The sequence below is a fragment of the Typopeltis vanoorti genome, chromosome 16 (assembly GCF_054136105.1).
Source record: "Typopeltis vanoorti isolate ZY-2024b chromosome 16, IOZ_Tvanoo_1.0, whole genome shotgun sequence".
Taxonomy (NCBI): domain Eukaryota; kingdom Metazoa; phylum Arthropoda; class Arachnida; order Uropygi; family Thelyphonidae; genus Typopeltis; species Typopeltis vanoorti.
The window spans coordinates 72,404,864-72,430,887 of record NC_143564.1 but is presented as its reverse complement, the minus strand read 5'-3'; the positions used below and the strand labels follow the sequence as shown (position 1 = coordinate 72,430,887).

The 26,024-nt window shown below is 35.5% G+C and overlaps 1 protein-coding gene across 6 annotated transcripts in view; it reads left to right on the top strand.

Annotated features, from left to right (window-relative positions):
• Nucleotides 1-9,265: 9,265 nt before the first annotated feature.
• The window catches only part of polybromo (protein), a 686,480-nt gene continuing 669,721 nt past the window's right edge, over nt 9,266-26,024 (top strand). For 5 of the 6 annotated variants that reach the window (XM_090406695.1, XM_090406694.1, XM_090406697.1 and 2 more), the window contains exon 1: nt 9,266-9,469. The gene's annotated coding sequence lies outside the window, so the exon portion shown is untranslated. Of the gene's footprint in view, nt 9,470-17,656; nt 17,702-26,024 lie in introns of those variants that run through there. The other variant, XM_090406693.1, reaches the window with a different exon arrangement.

Here is a 26,024-nt window from a genome sequence, read left to right as displayed (position 1 = left end):
TATGGAAAATACCAAGAATAGCGATCAGAACTTTACCACCTTTGCTGCGAGTTGTCCGGTATTGTACTACATACTAGTACTACTTGCATTAGCTTACGCTAGTAATCGCCGATATTTTTATAGTTTACTATATTCGGCATGAAACTCTCTGATTCCAATCTTTGAGTTTCTTATTCGGTTTTAAAACAATGCGGGATTTAATATCCCCCTTAATTTAAAAAAAGTATTATTATTTAAAAATATATAAATATTTTAAAATAATAATTAACTTGCAAGTATCTGTTATTCACAATTGTAATGTATTATAATTATTACTGTATCTATGTATATCAGTGATGGCGAACCTTTTTACCCAAGTGTGTCAAACATCTTTTTTTTTTTTTAAATATTGACGTTCTTGATGTGCCACTTGCATACATGCATTATAAATTTAACTATATAATCATAGATGGTGACGTATACATATCATATTAGGCTATTTATTTAATAGGACATTGATATAAAATCTATGAATTCATATTATACAATTAATTTAATAAACTGAAATTACAAACTTACATTACATTTAATGACTTTTCTGTTGCTGAGTGCTGGTAGAAAGTTGCTTTATAGAAGGGTTATAGTGTGTACATTTTAATGCTACACAGGAAGCGCTCAAATCATTGCTCAATCTATTTCTCCTTTTCGATTTGATATTATTTAAGGCAGAAAATAGAGATTCACAAGAATATGTAGAAGAGAAAATTGTTAGAAGAGCTTTAGCAATGATTTTAAGAGCATGAAAGTTTTCGGGAAGCTTTCGGAGCTTTTCGGGTGAAGGTGAGGTATTCGTTGTTATACAGAATTTGTAGGGGTCCTCCCTACCAGAAACTCGACTTTTTCGTCCGAAACAAGCAAACGTGAAGTCAAGAATACTTATGGAAAAAGAGCTGGGCACTTCATCCTGGCGTTGTTTCGAAATCTATTGTTTAGAATTTCACAATCTGAATTTTTACACGCGGGTATCATGCAGACGTTCCCGCTCAAGTTCTAATTCATTTCTAAGAGCAATAAACTTTCTTTTCCAGATAGGATTACACTGGAAGTCGGCTAGTTGCATTTCAAGAGCTTTTAAATCCAACTACTCAAAGCCATCTAATTTAAGATCCATGAATCCTGTTTCATCAGGATACTTTATGAATTGGATTGTTTGTTCCAACATTCGAAATTGCTCAAATCTAGAAGAAAACTGCTCAGTTACTGACTTGAGAACTTCGATAGATTGGTTGATATGTTATTCACGATTTTTGGGGCTGATTTCGTTAAAAAAATTTTTTTCATTCTTGGGAAATACTTAAAATTGCTACTTTCTAAATCACATTGAAATATTTTGAGTTTATTCTAAAAGCCGAAACCTACTTTCGCTTAACTGAGAGCGATCTTACACGATTTATTGCAATTTTTTCATCAGAATACCAATATTTCTCAACATCCAAGGTGTGTCACGTGTGTCATAGGTTTGCCATCACTGATGTATGTAATTTAACTGAGACATAATAAAATGTTTAAACGTGAAAAAAAAAAAATAATTATTATTATTATTATCATCATCACTGCATTGTGCATCTCCATGGAGTCTTATGACGCATCTCCACAGATCCAAACTATCAAAACAATACCTATCATATCTCTCCTTTAAACCATTAACAGATAAAGCACTCTCAACTGACACTCAGGCATCACATTCCATTTATTCACCAGTCTTGAAGAGTGGTGAATAAATGGAATATGCTCTTGTTCTGTACATTCTAGCCAAGTGCTGAAACATTTCCTCTACTAGATCAATCCTATAAAATCATGTAAGTAACTTAAATGTTCCTTTCATGTCCCTGTTTTTCTCCTATAATCCAAAATTTGCAATCCACAAACCCTGAATCTATCCTCATAGGAAGCATTCCACAGATCACTCACCGTCTTGGTTACTTATTAATGGATTCTATCTACCCACTACTTCCTCATACCCAAGAAACCCAGGTTATCAGACCCGAGAACAGTAATTCAGATGGAGTCGTATCAAGCTCTATAAAGAGGAATGATGACTTCCTCATCTCTACTTGTTAGTATGCTCTTCAACAACCAAATAATAGTGTAAGATACCTTGGCAATGTATACCCTCGAAATTTCGACTGTATCTACAATCACCCCGAAATCCTATGAATCATCGATTTCCTGTAATACAGTTCCATCGATGTGGTAGAAACTTTGCAATCTGTTTAAGATTTCCATTTTCCTTGCTCGCTTACCTTCCTCTCATAAACTGATTTTGCCTTCTTTACCATGCTAGTCGAAGAAAGTTGAAGAATACATCTACTTCAACCAGTCCATAAAAATGAATAATAATATATCAAATTAAATAGCAAGGAGAAAAAAAGCTGCTTGGATAGCCTTCAACAACTATTACTCAGCTAACAGAAAGATGCAGAGAATACCAGATCCCACTTTGTCTTCTTTTTTTATGGATTTTAAAAAGGCATTTGACACTGTTGAGCATAACGCAGTATTCCAAGATTTAATAGAACAAGGCATAGATAAAGCATACATCAAACTCATAAAATATATCTACCAAGAAAGCACAACAAATATCACCCTTTTCATCACCCAATTAAAATTAACTTAAGTAGAGGAGTACGTCAGGGTGATGTCTTATAACCCAATCTCTTCACATCTACTCTGGACAGCATCATTCGAAAAATTGACATGAAAGATGGAATAAACATCAACGGTGAAATATTAAATATCCAATTATTCACCGATGATGTAGTACTAATATCTCACTCACCCAAACTCCTAGAATCAATACTGAATAACATAAGCCAAAACTGCCAAAAAATCGGATTGGAAATACACCTTGACAAAAAAATGGATGAAAAACAAATACTGTAAAGATCATACAATCACTCTAGAATCTCACACCATAGAAAAAGTTCAAGAATACATCTACCTCGGTCAGTCCATAAAAATGAATAATGATATATCAAACGAAATAGCAAGGAGAAAAAGAGCTGCTTGGATAGCCTTCAACAAAATGAAATCAACAATTACCAACCAAAACATAGATATAGACATAAGAGCCCATCTTTTCAGTAGTCACATCTTACCAGCATTAACTTATGGCAGTGAAACATCGAACACAGCTTTAAAAGAAGAACAAATCTTAATGATAACTCAACGTGCAATAGAAAGAAGAATATGCAATATAAACAAAATAGACCACGTAAGACACAGAAATCAGAAAGAAGTCTGGACTCACAGATATAATAAAAACAATCTACAACAGCAAAAGAAGATGGGCAGGACATCTCGCCAGAATGAGAGACAACAGATGGACAGTCACAGTTACAAACTGGTATCCGAGAGATACCAAAAGCAAACCTAGAAGACCAGCCTTAAGATGGGAAGACCCAATGATTAAGAAAGTTAGAAGAAAATGGAGAAGAAAAGCCCAAGAAAGGAACAGCTGGACTCTTTACGACCTGCAGTCATGGAGAAATCCTGACTGAAACCACTGGTCCATCAAGGTAATCAAGGTAACCATGCTAGTCACCGTCCTTGCCTGATCCTTGTATTATTCTCGAGTTAGCTGGACAGCTTTCTCCTTATATACCCTCCACTACATGTGTCCTTGCTTATTGATATTATTCATATGTATAACTCCTTCCAGATTTACTATATTCATGTGGGGTATACAATCTGATATTGCTTCAGTAGTGCACTCAGGATTTAATCTTTGGGGGGGGGGGGCGAGGTGAGTAGACTATTTGAGAATACACACTACGCATCGCATACGACCTATGACTGAGCATCTGCAATGATCGCTAAGTCATAAGTAATATAGAAATAGAAGAGACGACACAACGGTGATGGTGACTAGCATGGTAAGGAAGGCAACATCAGTTTATGAGAGGAAGGTAAGCGAGAAAGGTGAATGGAAATCTTAAGCAGATTGTAAAGTTTCTACCACATCGACACAACATAAATAAAAAAAATTAATTTTAATTAGGAAAAGATTTTTGGAAAATTTTCTAGTGTTTTTTCTTTTTTCTTTGGGGAACAGGTCCCCTCGCTCCCCTCTGTGTGCGCCACTGTACTGCTTCCTTCAGATCCCTCTTGAATATCCAATGCACTGAATCTTATTATGTTCTTTCTGTCGTTTATTCATACAATTTTCTTTTTTTTTGGCTTCGGACCTCTTGCTTTTTTCTGTGCACAGTTCGACTGATTTCTTGCTGCTTTTGCAGTCTTTCAATCTTGCGCTTCGTCCATAGGACGAAACGCAAGATTGAAAGACATTTAAGCTCGCTATTTCTTTATCGAAGTCTTCTACGTTCTCCTGAAGTATCTCAACTGCACATTCAGTATTATCATCACTGATATTTACATTTTCCGGTCTGCTATCAATATTTTCTGCTATTATTATTATTTGACACATCAAGGGAGTCCAAGGACTCATCAAGTATTATATAACTTATTCTCTCTGCATTCAATCTCAAAACATTTATTACATTTATTACACAATTGGTCGACTGTTTCGCTCTTCTTCCACAAATCTTTCATCTTTCGCTACAAATACATCTCACAAATTTCACACTGGACAAAATCACGCCAATTTAGCACATCCAACAAAGACGTCTAAGCTGCCATTGTTCTGACATGCTTAGGTTCCATACCAACAATATATAGTTTAAGGAAATTTCATTTTTTTACTTACGACTATATAAATTGATCTATCTGGCACATTTTCAAAACAATAAATACAATAAATTTAGCACTATCAGCAAAAATTTGCAAAACAATTCTTATTTTCTCGAATGTCACGAATCAACGGCGTTCACCTTATCCTCTGACACGAACTGAATCTTACCCAAACATATTTGTGTACATTTTTATATGGTAGATTATTTTCATCATTGAATGTGAGAGCTCATTATCCAGCTTACTGGATAATGTGAAACCACATTATCCAGTAAGAAGCCTCAAGTGGCATGAAAATGTTTAGTTGTATGCTCACTCAGTAAATTGGTACCATAATAATAATAATAATAATAATAATAATAATAATAATAATAATAATAATAATAATAATAATAATAATAATAATAAGCAAAGGCCTTTTATTACTTTAGAGGGAGTAGGCGCGGCCTTTACAAAAGCCTATCTAGCTTTTTTAGACTGAGTGGGCAGTCCAATCTCCATTATAGGAGGCCACCGATGAAGAGACCGGCAAATAAGTGCTGCCATCTCTTGGTACCTAATCCTAACAGGATATGTAAACTGACTGAAATAATGTGGGTTCTACAACTGATTTTCTTGAGTTTACGGGACGAAAAACCCACCTGCCCGTGCCAGAGATCGATTAACTCCGGAACCGGTCGAAGAAAGGCTTAGAAAACGTTCCATCAGTCGGCGACTAGACTTGAACTATAAGTCAATCTTCTGATGGCCTAGCGCAGACACCACGATATGCAGGCACCACTTCCACTGAGCTACGCAGGCCTTTGTAAAAAAAAAAAAGTATTTAAAAAACGAAATTCAAGTTTTCTCTGCAATAGAGAAAACCCCGCCAAGAAAACATGAAGTTCAGTTGAGAAACATAATATAAATTACTTCTCCTCGGTTTAACTGCTTTATTGTAATGTTGAGCGACCAATCATTTTCACATAACATTTGAACTTTAGTGTTCTCAGTCTGATATTTCAGATGTCTTTATATGCATAACCTTACAAACTAGGGAAAAGATCTGTCGCTATTAAAGGAAGAAGGCAGAGATCCTTCACTCCAACTATTTTTTTATTTTATTTTTTTTTTTGAATATGGGTGGACAGTCTAGCCTCCGTCCTTTAGCCTTCACTAATAATAAGCTCAAAATTATCAATGAGCTAAGACATTTAGGAATGAAAGAAAGAGAGAGAGCCTGAGTAGTTCAGTGGATGTGGATTTTGGCCCCACGAAGGAAGACTTGGTTTCGAGTCTAGTCGGTGACAAGAGGAAATTTTTCTAAGCCTTTTTTCGACCGGTTCCCGAGTTAGTCGATCTCTGGCACGGGCAAGCGGGTTTTTCGTCCCGTAAACTCAAGAAAATCGACCTTAAAATCCACATTATTTCAGACATTAAATACGACTGTTAGGGACCACGAGATGGCGGCACCTGTAGAGCCGTCTCTCTTCACTGCGTGCCACTTAATTAGTGATAGCCTTGGGCCAGCTAACTCTGATTGGGTACCAGTGGAGATTGAACTGCCCACTCAGTCTCCAAAAGTTAGATAGGGCTAAAAACGGCCTCGCCCACTCCCTGTATATACGGGAATAAAAAGGCGTCAGCTGATTTTTATTTTTATTTTATTTTTTTTTTGAGAAAGAGAGTGCACTAAAGTGCCACTATTTCGTGGCCTTACTTTTCTGATTTTGATGAAATCTAGTATTTAGGATAGTTATAAATTTTTTTTTCGTGTTTTCTTAGTTTAATTTAAGTCATGCTCTTTTAGAACATAAATTAAGCAAACAGATTATTATCATATTCTACAGTGTATAAAGGCTCTTCCATAAATGATATAAAGTTATTCTTCAGATTTTTAAAGCTTTGTATGTCGCCATCAGTTTTCTTGTTCGCAAACTGTCACATAAATTAAGCCATCTCCAAGTTATGTATGAAACCTGCAACTTCCCTATCCTTCACAAAAAGAAGTGTTACAGTGTGCAAGTGTTTATTTCTTTTTGTGTTTTTATTATTTTTTTATTATAAATATCTATTTGTTTCTTAATCATATCGATTTCCCCAGTTCTGTTCGATGTTTGAGTGTATGCAATTTTAGATTAAACATCACCTTGCTAATAGAAAAAAAATTACTTATCAGTCCAATAAGAATCTGAATGACAAGAAAAGAGGGAAGTTTTATTCACAAACTAGACTAATTATTGATCTCATTGATTGTATAAGTAAATTTCCAAAAGTTGTTTTTATTATTATGTTTTAAACATTAATGTTACGTGATGCATTCATACTGTTGATCAACACTTATGAAAGAAACTGATATTTTCAAACTGCACTTGTGATCGGAAAAATTGTGTTTTATATTTTTCATTCAGGCACAGATACATTAATATAAGCATATCAGTATTCCAACAGTGTTTTATTTCCCAGAAATTTTGCCTTTCCCCTTGAGCTAACCAAACAGTTTATACCCTATACATTTATAGACATAATAAACAAAACACAACAGTATAGCCTGACCAGCAAAATTCCAGAGCCAACAGGTGTCGAAAAATGATTCATCTGTATTATTAAGCTAAGCAATTTGAAAGTAATTTAGACTACGATGGCAGATTAAAAACATTGAAATGCACACGAATTCGTTAAGTCCCCTACATGGGGAACATCTGCTCTTGGTCAAAGGGCATTACCAGCGATGGTAATGCCCTTTTAATTTCATATTTATTTCAGTTCCTTATTCTCCATATTCTTTGTCTCACCTCACTTCTGAATGTTTTATACTCTTCCATTTTTACTGCACAGTCACAGTGATCAAATCAAGCGCCATGATGCCTTCTGGATTATCTGTGGACATACGGAAAGGGAAACTTGTCATCTCGCACTGCTTTGGTTCCTGCGTAAGAAAGACAGACCGTTCTGTATGGCTAAACCAGGATCACTAAGCTAGTGAGCTTATCTGCTAAGGTTAACGGTGCCGATGTTAGTCTCCTTCCCCATGATACTGAGGACAGGGCCCAAGTTTCGCTATAGTGCAGGACTGGTGTCCAAAGAACCATGGCATTCTACTACCGAACGCAGTCATTGTTTGCCCGATATCAGAGGCCCATGCGTTCCCCCCCCCCCTGTTAAGTGGGGACTTGCGCTGAATTCTTCCTTCAGTTGAGATTGGCGTTTCCTTCCTCAAGTTTATACTTGAGGAAGGAAACGCCAACTTTAACTTTAACTTGAAGCTTTAACTCTTACTTTAAACTCTAATCGAGTACAGCAACATCAACAGGCAATATTGAGAAGCAACAGCAACAGAAAATATTAAAGATACAAATATACAATATTTTATATATTATTATTATAGATTTAGTAGGAGTATGTACAATCGGAAAATATCCCCATTCTTTCATATTTAGCATTTTTTTCTTAAAACGAAGAGTTGGCGGGATCTCTACAGCTTGGAAAAGACAGTTCTGGAGACATTCCTGTCGAAACATCTTCCCAAAAAAACAATTGTAGTAACTCCTTTATGCAGTATCAGTCAGGAAATTCAACTTTCTCGATTAGTAATCGCATAGTAGGATCTCCTCGATGACGAGGAGATTTGTATTAAAAAAAATCGAGTAATGGAATAAATCATTTATTCCATTATTCCGAGTTAAAAGATCAAAGAATGATAGCTCTAAGAAGAATTCTCATATACAAATATGGTAGCCAGCTACCGACCAGAAATTATTATTATTATTATTATTATTATTATTATTATTATTATTATTATTATTATTATTATTATTATTATTATTATTCCTGATACCTCCAAGGAGTCCGAAGACTCATCGCGGGAGGACATCTTCAACTGTCTCTACACCTTAACTCTACTACGAATCAACGCCATCTACCGCCCACCTCCAACACCACCACAACTAGTAATTTTTGTCTGTAAATTGCGTGTGTTCTGAAGGGCCGATTTGTATGTATGCGGGATGAAAAACCCGAGTTTCCGGGAGAAAAACCCTGCTACCTCCGTATGAGATCGGCTAACTCACAAATATCATGCATACATTTGATACCCCAAAACCTCAACATCAGTGAAAGCGTCTTAATATCTCTGTTAGGCTCTACATCATGAAACTTTTGCTTTTTCGTTTGGATAAAGGATTAAACAAGAGGATGTAATTTCTTGGCATCTTTAATTTAATTTATGACCAAGCGAAAAAAATATTCAATAAGACGTAACTTCTTTTACTTAGTTATAATGATCTAAGTGAATATTTTATTTTATTTCATTTATTTATTTGTTTTTAAAAAATAAAAAGCTCCTTTAGAGGAGCAAGGTTCCTCTAAAGAAGTTGTTTGGAAGCATCTATCTATGCCATACGAGATCTGAAGTCATAAGTTTGTGGTAAAAGCAGTGGCCTTTCGCAATTTATCCATGAATTATTGTTTTTTTTTTTATTAGCTAATAATACTATATTTGTGATAAAATTGCGTATAGGTGGCGTTATGATATCTTGTCAATTGAGTTTGTTCTTGTTGTGTAAATATTTAAAATTTTCGTTGTTTTTTTTTTTTTAAATATCTATACAGATATAAACATAGCAAAAGTGATAAATGTGGCATGTGTATTATGCATGATTTAAACTATTTTTTTAAAAAATAATTAATGCTGTATGTCTTGTAGCTTGAAAAGCAGACACAATCGGTTGTAATCAATAAATCTTGAAAAAGCTGTCAGGTTGGTTGCTATTTTATAAAGCATTGCTCTGGTTAACATTCTCAGTAATTTTTCTTAAATCAAAAGTAATATGTGCTTGGGTAACTATGTGAAATGGGTATCAAGGGCAGAATAGAAGAATCCCCTTCCATTTTCGAAATAAATATGTTATGACGAGAGGTGTAAAAGGTGTTTAATTAGTAGCAGTACATCAGTTCCCTACATTGCAATATTTAGAAAATAGACATATTTAAGTGTAGTACTAATCATTCCACTGGCAGTTACCAGTGGTTTTTTATTTTGTATTTTTTTATCACATGTTTGGTGTGTGCATTTAATCAATTTAGGAAGTGTACAGTCAACTGATTTACTGTATATTCTCACAGTTGCAAAATGGTGTGGCAAAAGAAGTATCTGCTTGAGTACAGTTTAGTTATTTGGGGAGAATCGTAAAAAATGGGATATGCATTTTACATTATTCATGTTTATATATAAATATTAATTTTGTTGTATTATCAAAAAATTGGCTTTTGTTGCCTATAATGAATATTGTTGTGCTGGGCCATGATGGTCACTCACCATGATGACAAATGACAGTTTTTTTACTCACCTTATTGTCATTTGTTATAATCACTTATAAGCTTGCATTCATGCTTATTATTACACAGACTTCTTTTTAGGGAGTTGAGGAATCATTGAGAGAGAGAGAGAAAGAAAGAGAGCTTTGTTCAGAACATTGTGATCTGGGCAAAGCTCTCTCAAGGTTGTAGCTTTATCTTTTCTGTCATTTCCATCTTTGAAAACATTCACTAAAGATGCACTCACACCATTCACTGGTTGCTCACTTCACATGCCATGAGAAGAACTGGAACTTGTCTTTATTGGAAGATTTCCTTTGCCAACATTTTTGTTTTTATATTGTCTCCTTTCATGTCCAGGTAATGGCTCTTCCCATAGCATAGCATTATATATGTATGTGCATTGCATTATGGAATACTAAGGCAAATGATGTGAAGTCATCGCCTTCAAAATACAAGTAGCCCAGTCATGAAGTTACTTCATGCACAAACTTTGTTTGCCTACACTTGGATAAAGGATGAAACCAAGAATATAATTTCTTGGCATCTTTAATTTATAGTATAACCAAGTGAAAAAAAACCTTTCAACAGATTGCGCAGCTGGCATTCACTGGTTTCCAACATACCGTTCAGTTCCATCAATATAGTACACAGCTTGTGATCTCTACCCAATTAAAATTAAACAACAGAGAACCAAGTACTGAGTCATGTGGTACACCACTGGTCACCTGCCTTCTACTGGATTCAACTCCTCCATAAACCATTCTGATATCTGTCCATCAGCCAACCTCTAATCTAAATAACCAGATTCATATCCATCCCTCATTTGCTTCATTTTATGCAACAGAGTTCTTTGTTTAATCCTGTCAAATGCCTTTGCAAAGTCTAGTAATATCAGTGAGTAACCGTTTTCCGTATCCAACTCCATTTTACTTTATTATAAAAAGTAAGATTACTAAGGCCAGACCTGCCCTTCGCAGAACTCTGCTGTCCCTTATAGAATATCATATTCCTATCCGCCCAGTCCTGAATTCTATCTTTCACTAATTTCTCTAATAACAGACTACTGAAAATATTATACAAATATAAAATAAGTGGAAAAAGAATTGAAAGACCAAGAAAGAGATGACTTGAGACTGGAACAGGCCACCTGCTTAAAATCCATGTTAAGAAGAAGACTAATTTCTCCAATACCTTAACCACTACTCCCAAAATTTCGATTGGCCTATTTGCTATTCTGTCTTGCATCCTCCTTTATGCAGTGGGACGATTTTGCCTTGCACATTCTTGTAATACATGGGCTGATATACTATCTAATTGCATGCCTGTGTTCTCATTGAGGTTCTGCAATATTTTTGGCACCTCCACTCCATTTATTCAATCTCTGTTCTCCCATTAGTCAGTGTAACATCTGACATTGCAACATCACCACTTAGATGGTACATCCTTGCAAAATGCCCATTTAGTAATTCAACCATTTCATTAGTTTCTGTTATCTCTCCACCACTTTTCATCAAGAAAAATGTTTGTATCGTTAATTAATACAAGAAATCTTTCTAAAAATTGACTTCTGCTGAGCTAGCGAACATTATTGTACAAAAGAAGTTCCCTATCATCATCTACCTGTAATTTAAATAACCGCCATTGCAGGGCTTTTCCTCGAACAGAATTTACAATTTTAAATGTAATATCCAAAACATCTTTTGTGTTTAATCTTTTACTACACAGTACTTGTTGGTGAATAATACAGTGGTACGTTAAAAAATCTGGATATTTGTCATCGTTTTTACATAATGAAATGAAGCCTGATTTATTACCTATCATTGCAGGAGCACCATCAGTAGTAATAGACACAAGTTTAAAAAGCTGAAGTTTGTGTTGTTTCACAAATTCATCAAATGCCGAAAAAATGTCTTCTCCCCTAGTCCTTCCCAATTATGGTATAATTTTCAAAAGTTTTTCTTTACTTGAATAATCTTGAAATACTATTAAGTGAGCAATATCAGCGAAGTCGTTTGATTCATTAAATTGTAATGAAAACGCAACACACTGGTGAATGTCTGACATTAACCTGGCCTGGAAACTTTTCTCCGGCAATTGGAACTCTTCCTTTTGGCAATTTGAAACCTTGTCTGCAGCCTAGAAGTAGTCTCTCTCTAGTGACGTCTCGAACCGAGAAGCTGCTTTCTGGAAGCGGGAAACTCCTCTCTCAAGCAACGTGGATCCTGGTAGTCTCTCTGACGACGACTCTGGACCTGGTGGCCTCCTCTCTGACAGCAATTCTGGGACCCGGATCCCTTCTGCTTGCTTCATTTCCTTTTTATTAGGCCTCCTCTGAGACCTCGCATGAAGTTTGGCAACCCCCAAAGAATTGGTATGAGTCTTTCATCTTAAGTTTCAAATTCGGCACGCCTTTTGTTCTTCTCCATTTTCTTTTGATTGTAAGTTGCCACCATCTCATTGGAAAGTTGTTTGAACTCTTTCTGACACTTCAGAGATGTTTATGCTTAGAGCCCGCAAGCCTTTCTCATACATACAAGTTTCAATAAAAATCTTTCTAATGCCGCCATGTACAGCTTCGGCGACAAAAACATTGCCTTTGTTTTTAGCACTCTAAAACATATTCTTATTAAAGCAGTATATACAGTTAGCTTCAAAAGAGTTATTTACAAAAACATTTAATACAAACAAACAAACTATACCGAGACAAACAAAGTTTATTTTTTTACAATATTCACATGGGACTTAACCTAAGTAAAAAATCGATGTAATGTGCTTTGAAATATTTAATATTTAAGCTGCAATTGAGTTTTTACACTTTGCTTATAATCGTATTCACTTGGCTCGCTGTTTGACTTCCACTGATCCAAATTAATTCATTTACCCGGGCTGATAAGAAAATTACTGATTTGACAATTTTAACGAAAAATAAATAAACAATAGCAATACACTTGAAGTGAATTAAAAATAGTACAAAATAAAGATTAAATAAAATATTATGTTTTCAGTTTTAATTAAATTTGTAAGTAAGGAGGAATACACAAGAGATAGACCAAAAATCGCTCTGCGATCGACTGGTTGAACACCTCTGTTATAAAGGAAAGTGGCATTAAACTGATATGTAATTTTGGATGTATTCATATCAGCTCTTTACCTTATGCAGATGATGTCATATTCGTCGTATACCTATGTAAATCCACTGCAAGTATTCATGACTCTTTAAGTAAATTGAATAATTTTTGTACCAAATTTGGCATGAAAATTAGGAATAAAATGACAAACTATGATTATAGATAGGAACATAACATCAACTGTTTTCTCATTGGAGGACATATAAGCAAGTAACCCATTCTGCTTCTTGGGTAACTGTTAATGAAGATGGCAGAGAAAGAAATACTAAACTAGCCTACAAGATGATATTCAAACCAATTGCGACTTATGGATGTTAGAGGCAGGTTAGAAATAGAACATTTCATCAAAAACTACAGATTTAATATGTCAAATATTTAAGTCCAGTATAAATTCTGCATGGAGAACTCTTTGTTGACATATTATTTTATTGAGTTGAAACCTCTACTAGTTATTCACATACATTGTAGTACACTTCATCAGGAGGGTGAAATTTAAAAAAAAAAAAAAAAAAAAAAGAAAAGAAAATATGACCAAGTTAAACAACAAGAAAATTAATGGAAACAGTAACAAACAATATTTTAAAAAGACTAACAGTGGTGAGCACACACGATTCATGTTGTATTATGGTGGCTAGCTGTGTGGTGAGAGGTGTGTTCAAGATCTCTGTGTGCGCATTAAGTTTTGGATGAAAAATGACTAAACCTGATCTAGGACATTCCTTTTCTTTATTGCATTGATATGGACTTTTTAACATGACTCTTTGAGTGTTCTGACAAAGAAAGTGTAGTCACTGTAGGTTATTTTTGTATTCTGCCATTGTACTTGATATTTTGTGTCTGTTGTATGTGCTACTTGTTTTGATTTGTGTTTTTTTCCTCCACATCTCTGATGTGCTCTGATACACATCTCTTCTGAATGGCCCTTTTGTCCCATGTCACAAATTCCATATGAACAAGTGATCTTATATACTCCTGGTTCTTTGAGTGGTGAATAGGATGGTTATGAAGATTGAAAGAGACTTGGGATCTTGTTTAGTACTGGCAACATATAGTATTCTGTGTTTTATAGAGATTGTTTTTAAACATTTAATCCTGGCTCTGTGTGTTTTGAGGATGCCATGCTGTTGATTTGAGTGATGGTGTGATTGCTTATATAAGTGCCCTTCAAGCATCTTTAAGTTTTAATGCATATGGGCATCCTGGGAACAGAAAAGGTTTTTCAACACTTTTTTTTAGCTAGGACTTCAATCTCTGTAAAACAAATAAACTACTGCATGCACCCAACACACAAGATCATAGCAAACTATTTCCATTCCTTATATTCAAGGTACTTCAGAAAAAATGGCTAAAGATCTCTGCAAATATAATTGCAATCACTTTGAAATCAAACATCGAACCAGCAACCTTCATCCATTCTCCTAAGGATCAGCTGCTGCTGCTTCTTATATATCTTGGATGTCCATGAAGTTACTTGTACCTACAACTTAGCCTAATTTTGATAGACTAGAAGATCTATTAACACATCTGCCTTGAAGATAAAAACTACATATTTGTTGTTTCAAGGATACTTGTGACATAAGACTTAATGATATAATCACGTAACCACAAGAAAGATATTTATTTAACCAAATATTTCGGTCTGGAAATAGCAGACCATCTTCAGTGGTATTACAAGAACAGTTTAAAAAATATAAGCTAGAATACTAACAATAGATTGTTAAAATTAGAACACGCTGCGTGATGTTATATCACTAAGTATGAAATGGAATATTTTGAAGTAGAAACATGATTGGATTTGCTATTTAAAAAAAATAATTAATTAATGAGTAATCTTTAGACTTTCCCAGATTTTTGATATAGATATACAGTCATTACGATTCAGGTTGGAGTGATGGAGCAAGACCGCCACGCTTTCCTTGAACAAATGTTCGAACCTATAATGGGATCTATGCAAGAGGCGAGTCCTGGACCAAAAGATGCTATGGTCAGTTTCAATCCCATGTTGAGCCAATCCAGACTTGTCGGGTTTGTTGTGAAGAATGGAGGATTGATGTTTTTGGATTCTTTTTTCAAGAGACCGTCCCGTCTGTCCAAAATAAGAGAGATCACAGTTCCACGGAATTTGATAAACTCCAGGAAGAGATAAAGTTGAGCGTTTGTCTTTAGATGAAGGAAAATGAGAAGACAGTTTGTTAATAGGTGAATACGTAGTTGTTAAATCATATTTCTTTAAAATTCTTGCAATAGGTTCTGAAATACCGGAGACATAAGGAATAGGCACTCGACGTATTGAAACTTTGTTGTTTTGTGGAGGATTATAAGAATTGAGAAGACGTTGAGTACTTTTTTCAGAAAAGCCATTGAGTTTCATGTGTTGTTGGATAGTAGAAAGTTCTTTCTGTAGATAATCAAAAGTAGAACAATTAGTTTTGGCTCTTCTGATGAGGCATTTTATAATTCCTGTTTTTTGACATGGATGATGGGCTGATTCTTTAAGAATATAACGACCTGTGAATGTTGGTTTCCTGTGTACTGTAGTTGTAAGAATATTTGAAGGTGACCGGATGAGGAGAACGTCTAAAAAAGATAACTGGTTGTTTTCTTCTAATTCCATAATAAACTTTATGTGATGATGCAAGGAATTAATATTGTTTAAAAAAGAAGGTAAAGCATTTTTGCTGTGAGGCCAAATAGTAAATATGTCATCTATATAGCTTACCCAAAAAGATGGTTGAGGGAAAATAGATGCGAAGAGGACTTTTTCTAAATGTTCTAAATAAAAGTTGACTTTCAATACGTCGAGTGCCTATTCCTTATATCTCTGGTATTTCAGAACCTATCACAAGAATTTTAAAGAAATATGATTTAACAACTACGTATTCACCTATTAACAAATTGCCTTCTCATTTTCCTTCTCCTAAAGACAAACACTCAACTTTATCTCTTCCTGGAGTTTATCAAATTCCGTGCAACTGTGATCTCTATTATTTTGGACAGACTGGACGTTCTCTTGAAAAAAGAATCCAAGAACATCAATCCTCCATTCTTCACAACAAACCTGAAAAGTCTGGATTGGCTCAACACGGGATTGAAACTGACCACAGCATCTTTTGGTCCAGGACTCGCCTCTTACATAGATCCTGTTATAGGTTCGAACGTTTGTTCAAGGAAAGCGTGGAGGCCTTGCTCCATTGCCCCAACCTGAATCGTAATGACTGTATATCTATATAAAAAATCTGGGAAAGTCTAATCAAGATTACTCATTAATTAATTAATTATTATTATTTTTTTTTAAATAGCAAATTCAATCATGTTTCTACTACATATGCAATCATCTATAAGTTAATTCAAGCTTGACAGGTCATGCTTTAGACATTTCTGCATACAGGATTAAATGGAAGAAAACTGTGATGCATAGAAGTTTGCTGTAGGTGTGAGAGATTATAGCCCCCCCCCCAACAGCCTCAATGTATATGGCTGCATTAATTTGTCAAAGATCTGGGAGACCATCATCCTTCTAAGACTAGATTTAGACTGACTTTTTCAAGTTAACTTCATTTCTATCCATCCCCTAGAAAGCACCTTCTTGGGATAGATATTAGCTTCTTTTCAGTTACAGTTTGAATTGTTTGTGCTCTGATGATGCTAGTTGGAAATCCAGCAAAAATAAGTTCCATAAATTATTTTCCTCTGTCTGTGCTATGAAGCACTGTTATGAATAACAGCCAACACTGAAATCTATATGTATTCACCATATAGATTGAAGCAAAGACAATCTATATGGTGAATACATATAGATTTTGCAAAGCCTTGAAAAATGTTCCTCTCATTACAGTTGTTGCTCTCTTATAAATTGTAACTAGGTTACTGAAACCAGGCTGAAAAAATCATCATATAAGAAGATTAAATTCAAGATGACTAACAGAAAAGACCTCTTAAGAGACTCACTACCTCAAACTTAAATGATTTCAGTAATAATAGTTTGAAATAAAAGTTGAGTATTAAAATTCTAACCTTTGAAATATAGAAGTTTTTATTTTATTATATCATTATTATGTTTTTTCTAGGGAATGTGAAGGAAACATGCAATACTAGATGAAATGAATCAAACATTATAAGAGAGAGAAAAAACAAACACATACCATAATAACTGTTATACCTTGTCTTGAAGATACCACAGTTGGAGCGCTCACCACAAACTGGAGAGAGAGAGAGAGAAACTGATGATAATTGTCTTATTTCTGAAATAGTAGGCCTGTAGAATCAAAAGAACATGATAAAAACAGACCACAGCTGAATTACAAGAGTTCTATAAACATTTTGACAAAATGTGTGTGTGGGGGATCTTGTTACATACTTGATGGATCAGTTGCTAGTGATGAAGAAATGCATCACCAGATAGAGATGATTGGCATGAATGGGAGACTTGAATTATCCAAATATTGATTGGGTAGCAGTAAAATCTCATGAGAAGAATGAAACTGAATTTATTCAGCTGTTGCAGGACAACTTCCTCAAGCAGCATGTGACAGAATGAACTCGAGGTAAGAGAGTGTTAATTTGATTATAGTGTAAGAGGGTATTTCAGTTAAAGACGTAACTATTTTGCCTCTGGTTGGTGACAGTCATCATGCAGTACTCACTTGGGAAGTGACTAAGTTTATGAACGTTCCATTCGGAAAAGGTTACATGCTAAATTACAAAGCGAGAAATTATGACCAACTGAGGAGTATACTGAGTTTAGTGGAATGGTATCAGTTGCTGGATGGGAAGAATATCGACAATGTATGGGAAGCATTTAAAAAAAATACTTAAATGATGCAATATCAGAGTGTGTCCCAAAGAGTTTGACAGATAGAAAGGGTAGGAGTCAAATGGATGTTTAATCTTATTAAGCAAGAGATTCGTAAGAAATAGATAATGTGGAAGGAATACTGTCTGCATAAGGATGATGTGCATTATGAAAATTATAAGCAGTAAGCCAGAAGATTCACAACTGTTGTATGGAAAGCTAAGTCTGAGTATGAAAAGAAAGTGGCTCTGCAAGCTAAAGACAACCCACTATTCTACTATCGACATGCTGCATGTAAAAGAAAGAATGAATATGAAAGAATAACTCTTCTGAATGCAGATAGTGTGAGGGTGATAGATACAGAAGAGGTTGTTCAACTAATGAGTGCCCATTTTAATAAAAGCTATCAACCTGGTGTATGTAACATTGAATTCACTGCTATCTCTTCTGAAGAAACTCAGGTGTATGAAAAGTAGGTATTAGAGCTGTTGCACAACCTGAATAAGAATTCAGCAATAGGAACTTATGGGATATCAGCACAGTTACTAAAAGAGTGTTCAGCTGAACTGGCTATTCCTTGGACCAGGCTATATAACTTGAATCTCAGAAGAGGGAAGATTCTGCAGTAATGGAAAGAATGTATGGTAATCCCATTGCACAAGGGTGGTGCAAAGACTGATGTATCCAGCTATCGACCAATCAGTATCTCAGGAGTGGTGGTGAAGATTTTGAAAAAATTGGTTAGGGCTCTCATTCAGAAATGGTTTGACAGTGAATCTCTACTTTGTAATGAACAGCATGGATTTACTAAGGGAAGGTCATGTTTTAGCAACTTGCTCACATTCTATAATATGTTACCATTGAACCAGACAAGGGGAATGGCTACATCATGATACTTTTGGATTTTGCAAAGGCTTTTGACAGAATACAGCACGGAAGATTGTTGCATAAATTGGAGAATGTGGGTTTTTTATAAAATATTAGTGTGGGTAAGAGGATGGCTGACCAACAGATATCAGAAAGTGTCTGTCTGTCACTCCTTAGTCCATTGTTATTCTATTTGTACATTAATGATATTGGGAAGGATTTGACAAGTGACAGACAGCTAGCTGTTTGCTGATGATGCAAAAATAGGGTTAAGGTAATCAGGAATGCAAAGTCCTGCACTTTGGCATGATTAGATATCCAATGTCATATTATATTGGTGGGATTATGCTGGAAGAAACTCATCAGGCTAGGGATCTGTTTTATAGGAAGTTGTAGTTCAGGGGCCATATAGCAAAGATTGCAAATACAACTCAAAAGATAATTGCAATGCTGAAACAAACTTTCACATAAAAAGATAAGAATGTCATTTTGCCTCTTTACAACACCTTGATAAGATCTCACTTGGACTATTGTATGTAGGTGTGGTTTCCGTTGTGATTCTGATACAATGGAGCGAGTGCAAAGAAGAGTGTTAAAAATGATATCAGGATTGTGGAATACTCATCATGACAGATTGAGAATTTGTAGACTGCAGACACTAGCAAACAGTAGAAAGAGGGGGTAATATGATAGACATACAAACTTCAGAAAGGGTCATACAGAATTTCAGTTGATGAAAGTGTTCAATTTATGGAGGGTGAGGAAAGGACAAGAGAGCATCCTTGGATGCTGAGAATGAATGTCGCTAAGAAGGGTGTGAGGGCTTGATTTTTCTCTTATAGGGTAGTACGTGATTGGAATGGATTGCCATTGGATGTTACGTGTGCAAGCATTGTGAATGAATTCAAAAATAAGTATGGTAGCTAGTGTGTACTATGTGGTCTCCCTCTCTTTTAATAATAATAATAAAAATCACAACTAAATGTAGCAAAATCAATTTGATTTAGCACAGTTAAAGAATTTTCAAATTCTCCTACTATTAAAAATTGTATTTGCATTATTTTCAAGCCTCTATGGAGTCCAGAGACTTACTCATCATGCGAAGTTTAACACCTCACATACCACAATGACATTCATACCTTGCCTTGAAGACAATCAGCATTGGAGCACTCACCATCCACTCTAGGAATCCATTCCATTCATTCACCACTTGTCACAAAAAAAAAAAAAAAAAAGTACTTTTAGCTGAAATATAGAGCTGAAAGATTTCAATTTGGCATAATTAAGATAGTAAAGTGGAGGATATTATAGATCTAGCTATATTTTATAGCCAAATAAAAACAAGAAACTTAAAGATTTGAAAATTTACCAGAGAGATTATGAGAATATAACTTTGTGGCAGTGAAGGCATTATTTTCCCAGTTACTGGGAGAAATACCAGGAGTCACAAGACATGAGTCATGTAGCATGTGCCCACTCACTTATGTCTTGGTCACAGCTGAGTTAACAGGATGCATGTTGCATAACTTATTCATTATCACTGGAAAAAAAAAAAAATCAGTTAATGGTAATTTCTTTCCAAACCTTTGAAACTGTCATGAAATCAGAGTGGTTAAGATTCATTCAGTGTTGTTACATTTCACAGATTTTTAAGAAACACGACAAAATTTAAATTTGGAATGAAGAATCTTGGTTTGATTCTAAAGAACTCTCTGTCACAATAAGGCTAGACTTTTCAGGTTCCAAAAATCTGATGCAGTGCTGATTTTGCACCCCAGTCCTAGCAGGATAGCCAGTCTGTCCAAAATAACAAATTCAACATGAACAGAACACTTAATTGACATGTAGCAGGGAAAGAGGTGGTAATTTAACCTCAGTAGATGATTGAAAAGAAGACAGTTTTCAAACTAATTTGAAGGTGATATATAGATTATCCATACAAAGAACCCATGCTATTTATTCTGATGTTCCTTTAAGGTAGAGTATGAAAACTCTTGTTTACATCACATTGTAGTCAGGTTAAGGAATGATATCTATCAGTAATTCTCTGGATGGTGGTTTGATTATATCCTTTTGTAGTGAAGGTGATTTTTATTTTATTTAATTCTTCCAGCAGAAGGGAATCAGAAGAGCAGCTTGTGAAATCTTGATAATACCTATCTCTTCTGCAGTGGATGAAGGTGTAAAGACAGATGGCTGTATCTGCCAAAAAAAGAACATTTTCTGTAAATAGAAAATTGAATACTTCCTGTAAAAAATATGGAAGCTCAATAACAAAACTTAAATAGTTACTGAAACTAGGAGTTTATTTTTTCCAGAAATTGTAAGTCTGTCTCTTAGTGGGACCAAACTGCAAGGATATCATCACCTTGACTAGTCTGACCACAGAAGCGAGAGCCATCGTTGGCAGGCTGCCAAGAAGAGTCAATTCATGTTGAAGGGGAGAAAGAAATAAGGCAATGTACGAATTGGTCACCAACACACGAAATCGCATGCTTTATATGTAAATTGTTCCAGCTGTTATACAAGCAAAATAGTTACCACTTTAAAAATTACAATGATCATAAAAGAGAAGTTAATTTTTTGATATGTAATAATAAACAACTCATCCCACAATACGGATTGATTACCCTATTATCGGAATGGATTCTCCTTCTTTTGACATGCGCAGAAGTGTTGAAGGGCTCGTATCTGTGAGTGTACTATACTAATAGATATAACTAAGCCACCATCTAGATATCATTCCTCAACTAGACTAAAATCTGATGTTAAAAGAATTTCCATACACTATCTTACAAGTATAATCTGTACACCATCTTCAAACCAGCTTAGAAACTTTTCTTTTCTACCTCCAAAAATAAATTACTATCTCTCTCCATTCCCGTTATCTCTCAAGTGCTTTGTTCATGCCAGTGAACGAAGCACTTGATAGATAGTATTTTGGAAGACTGGCTCTTCCGATGTAGTCCTGACATACTTGGATTCTAATCACTCTCGGTTTCATGACATTAGACCAACAGTTTTTATTCTAGTCGATTTTAATTTGATTGCCTGTTTTTTGAAACTTTACTATATTGTTTGATTCTTAACTGTTCTGATTGCATTCCTGTCCCAAAGTTTTTGGAAGTAATTGCAGGTAACTGTTCATATTTTTTATTATTTTTTTGTAATAATGCATAAGTTATGTAACATTATATTTGAATTACGTAAGTTAACCAATTTCCCTTTGAACGCTAATAGGTTTCATCCTTTATCCAAGTGTAAGCAAACTTTGTTTGCTCGTGAAGTCAGTTCATGACTAGACTACTTTTATATTGAGGCTGATGACTTCACATCACTTGCCTTAGTATCCCATAATGCAAGGCACATATCCTTACAGACATGTATAATACTATGCATTATGGGAAGGGCCACTGCTCAGACCTTTAGACTGGTTTAGACCTTTATTGAGGTCTAAACCAGTCTGGGTAGAAGCCAAAGACTAACGCACTCACAAGATGAAAAAGGTAAGGGTTGCTCATCATAGGCCTAGAGTAGTTAGTAGGGGTGCAAGAGAGCTTGATAGTATTAGGAGAAAGAAAGACAGATGGATGGCATGACAGATAGAGAAAAGGCCTCTGCTCTTTTATATCATCTTATAGCCAAAGGCTATCAATTTTCCTTTTTCTCCAATCTCATATAGATGAACAACCAAAAGACCAATTGAAACTGAAGCACAGAGATAACTGATACTCAGGTGGTTAGCCCCATCTGGGTTAACTGCCTTGAGTTGGCCTTCTCTGCCTGGGATTGCTCTCTAGTCATCTCTGCAATTGACTATATGACCACATTGAATTAAGAGGATGGAACCACCCACATTATGGTGTTGACCACCCATAATGTGGGTCGTCTACACCATCTAGTGATAAATTTGATCTCTCCTAGGATATTTCTTTCTAAATACAAAAATCGTCTGACTGAACAATAAAATTTCCACCATACAATATTATAAAGCATTTGGATGTCATATTGCTGGTTTCAAATCCATGTTTCTTTTTAACTTCCATAAATGGTATTTTAATTCATTAATTATAGAAATCAAAATTCTCTTCTCATTGCTGATAGGTGGTGGGTATTGTAAAAATATAACCTGTTCGGTAAGTACTGCAATGTCCAACACATTACATAATTTGTTCCAAATACGTAGGGCAAGAGGGCAGCTGTAGAATGCATGTTTTACTGTTCCAATCGGTAACAGATTGGAACCGTAAAACATGGTATCTCTTCTAGGGATACCATGTTTGACTTGGTATCTCTTCTAGGGAGCCACACCTAGAAGGGATACCAAGTCCTTATAAGGACTGGCTTAAAGGGGCGAAGCAAGAATGCTTTTCATCTTCCCCGTTATCTGTAGAGGACAGTGTAGGATTAGGTGTTATTGAGCTATTAAAGCTCTGATCATGGCAAGAGGTAACAGCAATAGCTGAGCCTCAGTTAGAACTTCATTGGCTGCAGCATTGCCATCCATTACCCTCCAAGGGTATTAATCACCACATCTCACGGTCAATTATTCCACCCTATTTTAGAGATACCAAGGTTGAAGTTATGCAGAAGTCATATTTCATATGCACGTAGCCAAAGGGATGTCAAACGTTATTACTAAAATAGTCTGGATAGGAGATAGATGTTGAAAGTTTTTCCACATGGTTATACTATAAATTAAAGATGTCAAGAAATTACATTCTTGGTTTCATCCTTTATCCAAATATAAGCACTTGGATAAAGGCAATTGATGTGCAATAATTAGCCTCTGTATACAAGTAGCCCAGTTGTCAAGTGACTTCACGTGCAAACGTTGTTTGCTTACACTTGGATAAAGGATGAAATCAAGATTATAATTTTGTATCATCTTTAATGTATAGTATAACCAAATGAAAAAATTTTCAACATGTTAACTTAGTTGTGATTTGTAACATATGATGAAATATATTGGAGTTAAATAGCAGGTTTAATCATTTCAATATTCTGTTTCTGTCACAGAGACATCTTCAGGAATACAACGCTAAAATTGCAATAATGTACTCACAAAAACACACAAGAAACAATAAGTGGAAGAAATGAAATTAGACTATATGAAGACTAACGTCTTATGAGAGGTGCCCTCTGTGGGTGCTGCTGGCTAGCCTTAGATGTTGGGCAGGAAACCCAAGAATTAAAGTTTGCCAAATCTTGGGAAGTTTAATACAACCATATTTATTAAGATTAGGCTGGTTGTTTAAATCTGCTACTGATTCTAAAAAGAGTGTTCAAGTTTGTATTTACTGTGATGGAGCATGATAGTTTTCTTCCATCTGATTCTGTGCGAGGTATCCAAGGCATGGTCTGCTAGACCTGACTGACCATAATATTATAATTTGCAAGGACAGGGAACTTTGTAAACACCTGGAATAGAGAGGGGAGGAAGCGGATCCTTAGGAGAGCAGAGAAGGGAAGCTAGCTTCATATGAGGAAAGCAGTACAGAGATTATATTTCTTTCAAGTTCTGCTATTTTTTCTGAGGTGTTCCAGATATAGAACATAGTAATGGCATTACTGTAGTCTTTATGTTTTGAACTGGATGTGAGGAAGTGGAGGGACAGATAATTTGTAGGTATATGTGGCAACTTGGAAGATGTACAAAAGCTGACTGAGTGTCATAATGTAGCGAAGCACTTAGTCACGTAATTTTATTACCAAATGACAACACTAGATGCCGTGATACATAACACCATTTGCAAATTGTGACTTTCAGTGGTACAGAAAGAGTACGTTGTGTATTTCGGTTTGAGAAAACTAAGTCTACATCACAAGTTCAGAGGAATTTCTACATGCAATACAGCAAAGAACCTCCTAGTGGGCACACAATCTACACATAGCACAAGAATTTTTTGGAAACAGGCTATTCTGTGCATCATCCAAGGTCAACGGGAAGGCTGTGTGCTTCCGATGTGGTAGTGGAAGAAGTTCGGGAAAGTTTCCAGAGAAGCCCTGGAAAGTCAACGAGACGTGCATCTCATCAGATTGGAATTCTACATGTGACTGTGTGGTGTGTTTTATGACAGCATCTACATTTAAGGCCCTTCAAATTTATCCTTGTACAACATTTGAAGAAAGACGATAAGAAGATACACAAGGATTTCTGCATGGAAATGATCAGTAGGATAAAACAAAATGAAGACTTTTCGGAAACAATCGTTTTCAGTGATGAGTGCACTTGCTACTTAAGTGGGCAAGTAAACACAACTGCAGAATTTGGGGAAGCAAAAATCCACACAGCATTGTAGGACATGTTTGTGGCACACTAAAGGCTAACTTTTTTGCGCCATAAGCAAGAAGAAAGTGCATGGACTTTCTTTTTTTAATCTACAGTTACTATTGGTGTGTATCTGGATATGCTACAAGAGTACCTAATATCACAATTAAATGACGATGACCATGAAGGCACATTTCCAGCAGGATTGAGCTCCTTCACATTACCTGACAGATGTAAGGTTGTACCCCGACTCCTGTTTTTGAGACAGATGGATTGGTAGAGGCACACCTGTAACATAGCCACTGCATTCCACCAACCTTACTCTGTTAGATTTTTTTTTGTGGGGCTTTGTGAAAGATTGAGTGTTTGTACTACCACTATCAGCCGATTTAGATGAGCTGCATTCCAGAATTACTGCCGGCATTGCTGAAGTTATGCTGATATGCTCTGCTGCATGTGGCAGGAAATTGATTACAGATGGTTCGTCTGCAGAATTACTGGAGGCGGTCATATCGAACTTTAACTGTCTGTGTTGAAACTTCAAGTGTATGGTAATACACTTGAAGTAATGCGCTTCATTTGTATGGTAATAAAAATTGTCCATCTATCACTATTTACCTTCTATTGTCATTCAAAGTTGTATATCCCCTTTTGAAACACCCTGCATATCTACCTATGTGGGTGGGTTTTCTGTAAAGTACAAAAGAAAGTGCGCCATTGGGCAGACGTGATTAGACTATCTAAAAAAGGCATGCTGTTGATGTTTTCTTTTTCAATAGTGAACTGGATTCTGTGATTGCTGACTGTTGAGGTGGAAAGAGTAATTTGTCCGAGCCATGAGATATAAGACTTTAGTCTACATATAGTCTTAATTTCATTTCTTCCACTTATTATTTCTTGTGTGTTTTATTACAGTTTTAACATTGAATTCCTGAAG